The sequence below is a fragment of the Bos taurus genome, chromosome 2, assembly GCF_002263795.3.
Source record: "Bos taurus isolate L1 Dominette 01449 registration number 42190680 breed Hereford chromosome 2, ARS-UCD2.0, whole genome shotgun sequence".
Classification (NCBI taxonomy): domain Eukaryota; kingdom Metazoa; phylum Chordata; class Mammalia; order Artiodactyla; family Bovidae; genus Bos; species Bos taurus.
Window position 1 is genome coordinate 36,614,041 of NC_037329.1, and position 13,164 is coordinate 36,627,204.

Genomic DNA, 13,164 nt, shown 5'->3' on the forward strand with positions numbered 1-13,164 from the left:
CTGTGGTTTATGTAGCATTCCACTGTATCAATACACCCAATTTATTTGTCTTTTCTTCTCTGGGTGAACACTGGATTGTTTCCAGTTTTAGGCTATTACAAGTAAGTGCAACTATGAAAACCATTTTATGAAGTAAAAACAAAACAAAAAAAACTTGCAAAGTTTTTCTTGGAAAAACATTTACAATGCACAGTCTGTAAACAACTGAGATGACACCAGCCATGAGAGTAAAATGAGAAGGGCAGAAGAAAGTAACAGTAAAAAGAAATCACAATAATGTCTTCAACTTGTCCCAGTTACCACTTTCAAGGTCAAAAATCATTCTCTTATTTTTCTGGCAGTGGACTGAAATCAATGTGCTTGACTTCCCTGACACGCAGCCTAAATAGTAACATCTGCTGTTTTAAAACATTCAGATTTAAGCATTTAAGTTCAAAATACCTAATTCAATTCATTAACTTATCAACTAAGTTTTAGATCAATCATATGGCTCTACCTTAAAAGCTACTACTAAAAACTACCTGTCAAAAACATGGTATCAACCAATGATGGGAAAGAGGATAAAGAGAGCTAAGACATCAACAAAACAGAAGGGCTATACTACAGTAGGAGATATACCACAAACGTGAAAAAGATAAAAACACAAGCCCAGTATCGATTAGAATTATTCATCTAAGAATATCTAGTTGAGGAACCAGAGAAAAGCTATACTTTGGAACATGATTAAATCAAAGATAGCTTATCAGAAAAGATCAGCTTTGAAGTCCCAGTTAAACATGAGAAGGTTATCTTTTTATTTACCTATTTGGTCCGTTTTCCCAAAACCCCTGTAAAGTGACAGTTGATGAATCCAAAGGCTTTAACTATGAAAAGAATAGGAAAAAGGATCATAAAAGGCAAGAGATTTCAATGTAATTTGGAAAATCAAAAAAAGTTGGAGGAGAGGTAGAATAATTCAGGAGAGGATAATATTTCCTAAGCATTTTTACAGAAAGGTAGGAACTGGAAGCAGAGCAGTAAGCTGTAGCATCCTAGAAAGAATCATGATTTGGAGATACAAGATACCACAATAAAGGGATAATGCATGGAGTTGCTGAATTAAAATCTATACTTGAAGTAGTAAAACCTCCAGTTCTTCCCACAGCTCCATTCTTTCAAAAAATAGGGTATTTATTCTTTGGAGAATAAGGAACTTCCTTGTAAACCACCAACCCCTCCCTCAATATACAACCAACTCTGCAAAGGTTAAGTATAAGGAATAAAAGAAAATCTACATACTCAAAGTTGAGACCCAAAACCTCTCTTTTCTGATGCTGTTTCTACAGTGCTGTCAGAAAACCAAACAAAAATACTAGACACTTCTGGATACTGCTATTTGGAATGCTTTCAATTACAAAGCTAGCTTGTCATTTTACCATCCTACCCAAAGTGAAATCCACTAGTAACCATGAATTTCTAATCACCTTTTTTAGTGCTTCCCTCTAACAGACAAACACCAAGATCACTGTGTATCCAAAAAGAAAGACCAAAGTAAACAACAACAACAAAAAAGAACTCAGAGGAAATCTGGGGAAAGAAGCTAATAAGTTACTACTCTCAAAAGGAGCAAAAGACATTCATTATAAAGTAATGGAGGCTTCAGAAAGCAACCAGTATAACGAACAGCTTATGGAAATTCAAAATGCTATATGCTTAAAAAAAAAAAACTATACACTTAAAAAAAAGATATGTGATACACTGAAATAAATCCAACAGAAGAGTTGGGAGTAAACTCAGGACACCTCCCAGAAGTGGAAACTGTAACTCAAAAAACAGAATTGTCCAGGGGAGTTACTGATCATTTGACTGTAAGTATGGTTATAGAGAGAGAAAAAAGAAAATGGAATAGATTACCAAAAAATTGAAAAAATTTTTCTACAACTGAAGGACATATATCTCCACATTGAAAGCGGTCAAGTGTAGCTGGCAGGATCAAAGAATGAAGACCAACACTAAGCACCATTTATCACCTTGAAATTTCAGAACACCAGAAATAAAGATACAATAATTTACAAGAATGGAAAAACGGGTCAAATACAAAAGAAATCAGAATGGCTTCTTAATTACAACTTTAAAAACTCTGAGGACAATAAAGCAATGCCTGTAGTACTGAGAAAAAAAAATTTGCACTGAACCCCAATCTAGAAACTAAATATGAGGTGGAGAAAATAATATTCAGACATGAAAGATTTTTAAAAACAATCAAATGACAAAACTACAGGAAGTTAGTTAAATGAAAAGCAGGTCCTAGGAAAACCAGCATGTAAAGAATTAAAGAACCAGACACAGAACCTAGGAGACAGGGTTCTTTGATGTCTCAGTGGTAAAGAATCTGCCTGCAATGCAGCAGACACAGGAGATGCTGGTTTGATCCCTGGATCGGGAAGATTCCCTGCAGAGGAAATGACAACACTCCAGTATTCTTCCAGGAAAATCCCATGAACAGAGAAGCCTGGTGGGCTACAGACCATGGGATCGCAGAGTGGGACATGACTGAGCACTCTTGTGTGTGTATGTATACACACACATGTATATATATATAATGCACTGAAAAATCATGAACACATCATTTAGAAATATGAAGGTAATTCCTATAACAGCTAAAAGTTAAGGATAGCTGCCTACGGAAAGTGGACTGGGAAAGAGGTAAAGGGTGAGGCAAAGGATTGCTGGTTTTCTTTTAAGCAGGATGACCGTATTTCCTGGTTTGCTGAGACCAGTTTCAGTTTATGGCAAGAAAAGTCCTAATTTGTGCTCATTATCCCTGGGCAATTATTAATAGTACTTGTGTTGTCTCTCAAAAGTGGCCTGGTTTGAATGATAAAGCATACAGTCACCTAACGTAAATCTTTCCTACCTTCAGCTTTTTATAAACTCTTTATATATCCATATAAATATTTGTATTTAAAAAGTGAATTATGCATCAGACATTTAAAGAAGGCATACAATAGTAGAAAGAATACTAATAGTTAAATAGTGACACACAAAAGCCCATGAAAGATTTAACAAGTAGCAGATTTGTTATTTTATCAAGAAGACTATAAAAATATTAAACAAGGGACTGTATTTGTTGAGGATTTTAAACAGGAAATATGTTTTTAAAAAGAAACAGGCCTACAGTTGGTTCTTTAACAATAATGCTTCTTAATCATACTTATCGTGGTTTACTTTGACTGTGTCTATACTTAATTCTTACCTGCATACTTACTTGCAGAATGAAACTAACCTAGTAGGAAATCTCTAAAAACAAAGCTCTTGGGAGAAGGCAAAGAGGCAGAGTCCTCCGAGACCTGTAATTTATACTGCACAAACTATTTTTGGAACCTTGTCTACATAAATTGATTGAATTTTGACAATGTAGGTGTTACCAGAAAACTTATATAATTTGGTTGTGTAAGCTGTAGGTCAAAAGCACAAAAAATAGTAAAAAAATAAAATGTGCAGTCCTTGAAAAACTTCTATCAGACCACTTACAAGGTACTACGAGGGATCTTCTCAAGTTCGTTCATTCATTCATTCAAGTAGTTTTTCACATGCTTACACGTCCTAAGCACATTAATTAATACTAAACAAAGGGATGGAGAGAGGGGACAACACTGAACCTAGTGAGATGACTATAAAGAAGCTGTGGTCTAGGAGGGAACAAACTACATAAATAACGATGTAACTTAAAATAGCTATAAATGCTCTAACAGAAAGAGTATAAGCCAATCAAGCTGGAAAAAAGTATCCTGAAGCTCAAGGCTTTTAACCAAATATAATGGCCTCTTACTTTCCTTCTGTCATTACCCGTGCATGCTAAGTTGTGTCTCTTTGCAACCCTACGGTCTGTAGCCCACAAGGCTCCTCTGTCCATGGGATTCTCCAGGAAAGAATACTGGAGTGGGTTGCCATGCCCTCCTCCAGGGAATCTTTCTGACTCAGGGATAGAACCTGCATCGGCAAGCAGGTTCTTTACCACCAGTGCCACCTCCGAAGCCCTTGTCACTGTGCGGTTTCTTTAAATATATATTTCTTTCAGTTTGATTCCAGAGTTGGATAGTTGAGGTCTTTTTCTTTCTGGTGATAAGATAAAAACATCAGCAGGGCTGATTTTACAAATATATGACCACTTATGCAAACACATGAGGCCCTGTGTTTCATTAAAAGCTCCACTGTTGACATCTGAAAATCATTAATACTTTAGAATGTGAACTTGTATAAGTCAAGTCAGATAGCATAGTGGAGCACGAGCTTGAGCAGAAGCGATATGTGCCTGTCTGCCATGTCCTGCCACTCAATCTGTATTTAGCACTCACTGCTATGAAGCTTCGGTCATTAACACACTTCGATTTTTACTCTGAGTTGCACTCGTATCCTAGGCATCTGGATCAACTGGACTTGGGTGCTCATGTTCCTTATCAACACATCTATCTCTGAGTAAGATGAGGCACTGACTGCTCCAAGAGGTCCTATTTTTCATTCTTCAGAACTTGCTTCAATTTCAAATGCAGAAAGAAAGTAATAAACCACAAAGTCACAAAAATCTTATGATCAATATTTGAGATTTTTACTGTATTGAACTTTTCAACTTGTAAGATTCTCTTAAGTTGGTATTTAACTGCTAGTTTACCCAACTAGTCTTAATGTGACTTTTAAGTGTTCCCTTACTTTCAGGCATTTTAAGAGTAACTGGCACAAGGAACAGTAGTGGATAACAAATATTTATACCAACTCCAAAATTTATGTAGTCTGTCATCTCATAAACCTGTGACTTAACTACTACTAAAAAAAAAATTGACAGTATTTTAAATAGGTAATTTCATTCAGCTGGGTTTCATAGGAAACCTCTGTAGAGCTCTTTAAAAACAAGTTCATGTTTTTAGTGGCTGATTTCTATAAAGGAATTTTAGACCCAAAAAACACTTTCTCCTACCTATAAACAGTACAATTCAACTCTAGTCTATGGAAATAAACTTTAGACTAGGTAAAAAGCCTCAAAGAATTCTGTCATTGTCCAACATGCAAAATTGTGTGCCCAAAGTTACCTGCAAGTTAACAAGATCTCAGTCACATGCTAAATGCAACTGAAAACTTACCACACAACTTATACTAAAATACAAATTTAAACTAAATTTTTACAATGTTTTTCAGCAAGACTTTACATGAATGAGACCTACTCTAAGTATACCAACATTTGTCTCTAATAATAGCACAATAGGCCTTGTTTAAAGGGAATCTGTCATTAATCCACACATTTTCTCATTTCTCTTTAATCTTACTAGTAATGACAACACTCCCCAATCAGATTTTCAACTGTTCTCTACTACCTTAAAAATTAAGTCTAAATTCTTTACCCCAGTAACCAGAATTCTAACCCACCTTTTCCACTTAACTTTCAAATTGCTGTCGTTAAGTCACAATGTCCAACTCTTTTGCCATCCCATGGATTGCAGCCTGCCAGGCTCCTCCATCCATGGGATTTCCCAGGCAAGAATATTTGAGTGGGATGTCATTTCCTTCTGTACGGGATTTTCCCAACCCAGGGATGGAACCTGCATCTCCGCATTAGCAAGGCGGATTCTTTACCGCTGAGTCACCAGAGAACTACCATCTTAAAATAATGCGGGAGACCGGGGTTCCATCCCTGGGTTAGGAAGATCCCCCTGGAGAAGGAAATGGCAACCCACTCCAGTACTCTTGCCTGGAAAATTCCATGGACGAACTGAGGAGCATGGTAGGCTACAGTCCATGGGGTGGCAAAGAGTCAGACATGACTGAGCGACTTCACTTTCTTTCTTTCTTTCTTTCCAGTTCACCCTGGTGGAGAGGAAGTGACAGGGGTCTGGGAAAAGGAGATAAATCTTGGGACCTCCCCACCTCTAAGATTCAGGCACTTAGAGCCTGCCTAAACTCAAGAAGAATGCAAAAAACTAAGAACACCTCCTTTCCTATTGACTGTCCTCCAAGTATCTAAGAAGGTATAGCAGTTTACTGTTTAGGGAGTTACAACAGCCTTCGAGTTGTAGGCCTCTCTGTAGTGCAGATATGCAGGGCCTATAGAAGTTGAGGTTAGTGAAAGAATACTGAAATAAACCCTCCAGCATTCCAGCTTCACACTGAGCACCATGCAGAAGCAGTCAAAGAATACTCTGAACGTTCAAACCCAGCTCCACTACAGACCAACTCAATCTACCACATTAACAGTCTGACAAGATATGTCCATATCCAGGCATAAAAATTATGACCTCAGTCTCCACTGTTCTTTAATTTGTAACATTTCACCATCAATCAAAAATTTTAAGACACAAAACTACAAGGAACCAATACAACACTGTAAAACAATTATCCTCCAATTAAAAGTTTAAAAAAACAAGGAAAAGGAGGGAGGATGGAGGAAGGTTCAGGATGGGGAACACGTGTATACCTGTGGCAGATTCATGTTGATATATGGCAAAACCAATACAATATTGTAAAGTTAAAAAGTAAAATAAAATTAAAAAAAAAAACATGGAAAAAAAGTTCATCATCAAGAGATATCAATCAACAGAACCAGATGAAGAAATGGCTCTAACGTTAGCAAACTGGGAAATTGATGCATTTATCAGTAGCCTAGGCAAAACTAAGAAAACCAGAGAACTGGGAAACAGGCTAGAGGAAAACTATCCAGAATGAAGGATGGAAAAACAGATGATGGCAAATACAGGAGAGGGTTTAAGAGAAACTGAGCAAAGAGTAAGAAAGTCTACTGTACTTACAGAAGGAAAGAACTAGAGCACAAAAAATTTGAAGAGAAAGTGGCTGAATTAATAGGTGATTCTGCTTGTAAAGTAATCTCTCAAATAACATGTACCCTTTCCCATTACTCTATAGATCACTGTGTTCCCTTCTTAAAATAGTCTTGTTCAACATGTCATGAGTCACATAGTAATCATAAACCAAATGACGAGACTATCAAAAAGGCCCCAACCCCATTCATACTAATAGCCTATACCTAAGACATTCCCTTTACTTTAAATGTATATATTAATAAAGGCAATTTTTTCAAAACAGTAAACAGGATAAAAGCAAGATAAACTAAGTGCTGCCCAATTTTAAGCATATGCACCAATTTCTACTTGTAAGTACAACATTTGAGACCATGAGCTTTGAAGTCTGTCCCTTACTTGGTGTGACTCCGGGCTTAGTATCACTAATGCTTTATTTTTTTCACCTACAAAATGGGAATAACAATAGTACTAATTTTACAGATGTATCATGAGCTTTACTGGCACACCGTATATAGTTAGTAAATAATAGCTAGTATTAAGCAATACCATCAGGTCGTAAAAAATTTTCATATAAACAGCTTTAGTAGGCATTACTTCGGGCCTCCCCAGGGGCTCAGTGGTAAAGAATCTGCATGAATGCAGGAGATGCAGGTTTGATTCCTGGCTCAGGAAGATCCCCTCGAGGAGGAAATGGCAACCCACTCCAGTATTCTTGCCAGGAAAATCCCATGGAGAGAGGAGCCTGGCTGGCTGTGGTCCATGGGGTCGCAAAGACTCAGACATGACTGAGTGACTGAACAGGCATTACTTTAGCTTTTCCATTATTTGAAATTTGTCTTTAACACATAGTAGAAAGATTTTTTAAAGTCATTCAGATTTTGGTACTGGAGGATAATCATTGTAAAGATAACTTATGTACCTTACTTATATTAAGCAAATGCATACAAAATTGGGGGAAAAATAGATATTATTAACATTTTACTTTATGTCTGGGTGGGTTTTCCTTTAACTTTTTCAAAATGTTTTTACTCTAACTTTGATAATTAAGGGAAACAGTTACTGGCAGATGAAAAGATATTTTTTATCTTACATTACAATAAAATCTATGAAGAACTCCTAAAAATATTTCCTTTCTAAATTGCAGCACTGCTGGTTTATACCTCTTAGTATCTATACACCACAAAAGAAGTAGCAAATTCTGGTAAATAATAAATGGGAAATAAGGTCAGAATCACTTTGCAAAATGGAGTTTAGATTATCTGAGTATGCCTTAAAAATTTTATTTTCACTATGAGAAAATTTCAAACATGCACAAAAATCAAGACAATAATAAACCTCCACATGCCAAACAATGGTCTTCAACAATTATCAACATTTGACTATTTCACCATCCTCTATTTTAAAACAAATCCCAGTCATGATATCTTTAAGAATGTCTGTTCTCAATAAAATATTCTAAGCCACTTGTGGTAAATTAAAAAGTATGGTTACAAAATACCCATGGCCCTTCGCACTAATGGTGCTGATCTGCCTGGGGAGAGGATGGAATCTATTTCCCCACCCCTTGAATGTGGGCTACCTTGTGAAATTTATTGTGACTAAGAAAGTATTAGTCATTCATCCGTGACTGATTCTTTGCAACCCCATGGACAATAGCCCTGAAGGCTACTCTGTCCACGGAATTCTCCAGGCAAGAATACTGGAGTGGGTAGCCATTCTCTTCTCCAGGGGATCTTCCACACCCAGGGATGGGGCCCATGTCTCCAGTACTGCAGGCAGATTCTCCACCGTCTGAGCCACCAGAAAGTAATGTGACACTGTATGATTTCCAAGGTTATAAGAAGTCTTATAGCTCCCTTTTTCACTCCCCTCAAATGCTGTTTTGGAATCCTCATGCCATAAAAGACCACAGTGAGCAAAGCCTAAACGTTAACCAACACCAAGTGCCTGAAGTGTGAGGGACGCCTGCCATCTTGGACCTGCTAGCCTTAAAAATCTTGCATGAGTGAATCCAGGCAAAACCAACAGAACTACCCAACAGGCACAAAGAACTGTAATAAGACTGTAAACACTAGTTTTAATCCAGAGGGTTCTGAGGTGGTGTGTTATGTAACAATAGAGCAAAGCTTACTTATTCCTTTTTCTACAATTATCATCACGCACCTAGTCTCATGAAAAATCTAATCGTTTCAGGGTCTAACTTAGACTTTTTCTTAAAATCCAGGGGAGTTACAGTCATTGAATTACCAAAAGCACAACAGTACTCTGCAATGAATTCCTGGCATGAAGGTCAGAGTTATTACAGAAAATACCAATGTATTTCAACAGCCAACAGTCTCCCAGAAATATAAACATAGTTAAAAACCTCTACACGGTATAGTCTTTGTTTAAAACATCTGCTTCCGAGGAAAATTTTTTATCTTAAGGGGAAATCCTAGCATTCTATTGATATTAGTGAACATGGAGACATAAAATCTAGGGGTAGTCACAAGGAAAACACTATGAAAGCACAGAAGTTTTGGGGTCTTTAAAAAAATCCCTCTTGATTTTCAGCTGACAGGTATTTCACACACACAGATACACTGAAGTCTAAAAAAATAACTGGAAAAACTTCAACATCTTCATGAGAAAATGTTAGGTCTACGTTAGAATACTTTGAAATAATCTGTCCTCCTTTGAAGTGTATTTAATCTTTGTCAAGTTTCAACCTTCATTGAGTAACTGGAAACTATTTTAGAATTATTCTGAAACCAGCAAACGTAACACTAAAGTGAGATGATCATAACAGAGATGAAAACTAGTTTTGAAGGTTCAAGATTTCTCTTCTTAAAGCTGTTGACTAAAGGGTGTATCAGTTCAGTTCAGTTCAGTCACTCAGTCGTGTCGGACTCTTTGGGACCCCATGAATCGCAGCACGCCAGGCCTCCCTGTTCATCACCAACTCCCGGAGTTCACCCAGACTCATGTCCATCAAGTCAGTGATGCCATCCAGCCATCTCATCCTCTGTCGTCCCCTTCTCCTCCTGCCCACAATCCCTCCCAGCATCAGTCTTTTCCAATGAGTCAACTCTTCGCATGAGGTGGCCAAGTACTGGAGTTTCAGCTTTAGCATCATTCCTTCCAAAGAAATCCCAGGGTGTATACCAGTAGGTAATTTCAAAACCAGGCGTTTGACTTATCTAGTCTAACCAGTAGAGCCAGAGAACTTTTGAGAACAAGAAAAACCAGCTTTGACATCAGGAGTTCAGACCAAAGAAAAGTTAAAAATTAAGACCATGAAAAGTAACCCAGCCAACTCTCAAATTATAACTTTACCCTGCCCTCCCTCTTCGGCTTCATCTTATGATTACCAAATGTATTAAAAATAGAATTTTTGTAAAATTACAACTATGAGAAAATAAACTATTTCCCTATAATCCTGATTCATTGAATTCAAGTAGATCTTAGGAAGAACTCAAAATCTTTACTCATTTTAAATTGTAATTATACTAATGTGATCAGTTTTTGACTCAGTTACTAAACAGCTAAAAGGTTCACTAGTTAAATTTAATTTGTTGGTTAAAAATGAGGTTTGCTACAAGGTTATACATTTCACTTATCCATTTCCCACTGTTCTTTATTACTAACACAATTATTTGTAGTAACAGAAGGATGTATCAAGAAACATAATTTAAAGTCATTCCTTATTTGGCTTAGGGACACAAGAGCTCTTTAATCCCCAAAGCATAGAGCACTGACCTTCTAAAACAGTACAGGTCTTTTCCCATCATAGTCTAACCTTCCACTCAACTGTTTCAGCTATGGGGAACAAACTGTACATTCCTAAACAAACCATGATACCATGACTTACAGGTTCCTTACCAAACTTTTAACCATCCTTCACATCTCAGTTCAAGTAATACTTCCTATAAAAATTTCCCCCGAATTAAACACCTGTCCTCCGTGCTCCTACAATAGGAGAATGTATCAATACTTACATTAAGATAATAGTAACTGTTTACACATTAGTCTAAATGTATAATTATTTGTAATGGCTCAGACAGTAAAGAATCTGCCTGCAATGCGGGAGACCAGACCAGAGTTTGATCCCTGGGTCGGGAAGATCCCCTGGAGAAGGAAATGGCAACCTACTCTAGTATTCTTGCCTGGAAAATCCCATAGACAGAGCAGCCTGGCAGACTCCTGGCAGAGTCCATGGAGTCGCAAAGAGTTGGACATGACGGAGCGACTTCATTTCTTCATACATTAGTCTGATGATTAAACTGTGAGTTGTGCAAGGCAGACGCAGTGTCAAGCTTCTTGTAATGTAAAGCCCTAATGTAGAATCTAGTAACTAAAATACAACAAACTATCAAAAATTGTTTTACATTTTTTGATAGTTTTGCACTACTTAAAATTATTTTCCTGAAATTAAGTGGGCAATTCTTGAACATATATCAGATGAAGAGTTGTGTGAAATGGATATGTAGCTGGTTAAAAATTGGAGCTATGGATGTCTTTTTATATTCAAGCTGATTATCTTACATCTTCACATAGAACATATGTGTGTACCTATACAGGGAATCTTTGTGCTTTATCTGGGAATATTAAGCTCTCTTGCCAATGTGGTAGAAACAGAAATTACCTATACTTAAGAAAGGAATCTTTAACCATCCTTATTCCAGACCTCTGACCCACCATGCAGCTTCGAAAAAAAAGACGCAGAACTATACTTACCAACCATGCTGACATTACATCTGTGGTATGATTTAGGGCACAGAAAAAGTTGTAAAAAGTTCTTATCTAAAGTAAGAACTTTTATAAATATAATTACTATGAGCGTGAGAAGCATTCAGTAACCTATGAGGAACATATTGCAGGGAGAGTAAAATTTGAAAAATGCATGAATATAAACTGGACTTTGGTATGAATTCCAATTGTTTACATTTATCAAAAGTTCACTCTGCAAGTATGTCCCCCAGCGTGTTGACTGCTACACACACTGCTAAATCTAATTTAATCCTCACTTCAACTCTAGGAAGGTTAAATAATTCCGGCGAAATCAAGACTCAAACCCATATGTCGATCCCTAATGCCTCCTGTGTCACTGCTGTTTCACAAATGCTGTAGAGCTGTGAATGAAATACTGACCCCATTTCTGAAATACAATTTTATTTCACGGAAAAAAAAAAACAAAACTAGTTACAGTATGTGCCTTTTAAACAACGGTATAGCGTTTGATTTTCAAATTTAAAATTCATATTTAACTTCATCTCTTAGTTCCAGACAGAAACAGATTAAGAAACAGATTAACGCAAGAAAAAGGGAGATTTTAAAATTACTTTAATAATGAAAAATACCTAAAACATCCTACAAAATTAAAAAAAATAATCTTAGGAATGCAATTTCACTTCGCACTTTGCTCTTAATAGCGCCAAACGACACCAGTTGTGATCAATTTATCAGTATTACCAAGACAGAGATGTTCCTTACATATTTACATCTGCTCGTAGGAAAACAGAGTTACAGTATTTTTGGTGTGCGTACACATTCATCTTTACTACGCAGTTTCATTAAAATGAGGGAGTACTGTATTCAACTACTTGTGCCTTTTACTTCTTATGCCAACAGGTACGCTGTTAATCATACCACCACCTATTTCTATCTGAAGAACACACAGTATACTACAATACTAAAGAAATCCCAAAGTATCACGATACTCAAGACCAGGGATGATCAATGAGCAAATCTTTACCCTTACATAAAGGGCTGGCAAGGTTCCTTCAATTCGAAGTTGGTCTGGCAAAGCCCTAAATCTCCCCGCCTTTAACACTTCGATCATTAAATACCTCACTCGTGACACTCCCTGCCCGTGAGGTTCCGGAGGACCGTCCGTACCCCGATCGAAGAGAAAGCTGCCAAAGGCCAAAATCAGGGCTCAAACCCCTTCCCCTAGGCCGCCACACGTCCACAAGGAAGACGCACGGCCTGCCCCCGCCACCCGTCACAAACCCCACCACGGGACGAAAGGCCACCGGCAAAGAAGGCCTGCGCCCGGCTCGCCTTATCACCCGCGGTCCCGGATCAAGCGCCTGCACCTGGCTATTGAAAGGAAGGAAGGGGCCTCGGTGTCCCCAGCCCAGCACTTCGTTTCCTCCCCTCCCCCACCCGCGGCCTCGATTGGAACCACCTCCCCGAGAGCCAGAAACCCGAAGTCCGCAGTTTATTACCCCTGCCCCTGACCTGGCACTGAACAGGGTTTGTCCCGCTCCCAGCGATCACACCGCCGCCTTCCTCCTCGGAGTTCTAGGCCTCTACCTGAAGCAGAACAGCAGACCACGAAGCACAATGGCGTCCGCCCAGCTCCCGGATCCGGCGCAGAACCAGCCTCCACCGT

The 13,164-nt window shown here is 38.0% G+C and overlaps 1 protein-coding gene across 20 annotated transcripts in view; it reads right to left on the minus strand.

The window, feature by feature from the left end:
- Nucleotides 1-13,152, minus strand: part of MARCHF7 (membrane associated ring-CH-type finger 7) — a 47,722-nt gene extending 34,570 nt beyond the window's left edge. For 15 of the 20 annotated variants that reach the window (XR_009496778.1, XR_233546.5, XR_001502098.3 and 12 more), the window contains exon 1: nucleotides 13,011-13,152. The gene's annotated coding sequence lies outside the window, so the exon portion shown is untranslated. 20 annotated transcript variants of the gene reach the window in all.
- Nucleotides 13,153-13,164: the final 12 nt, after the last annotated feature.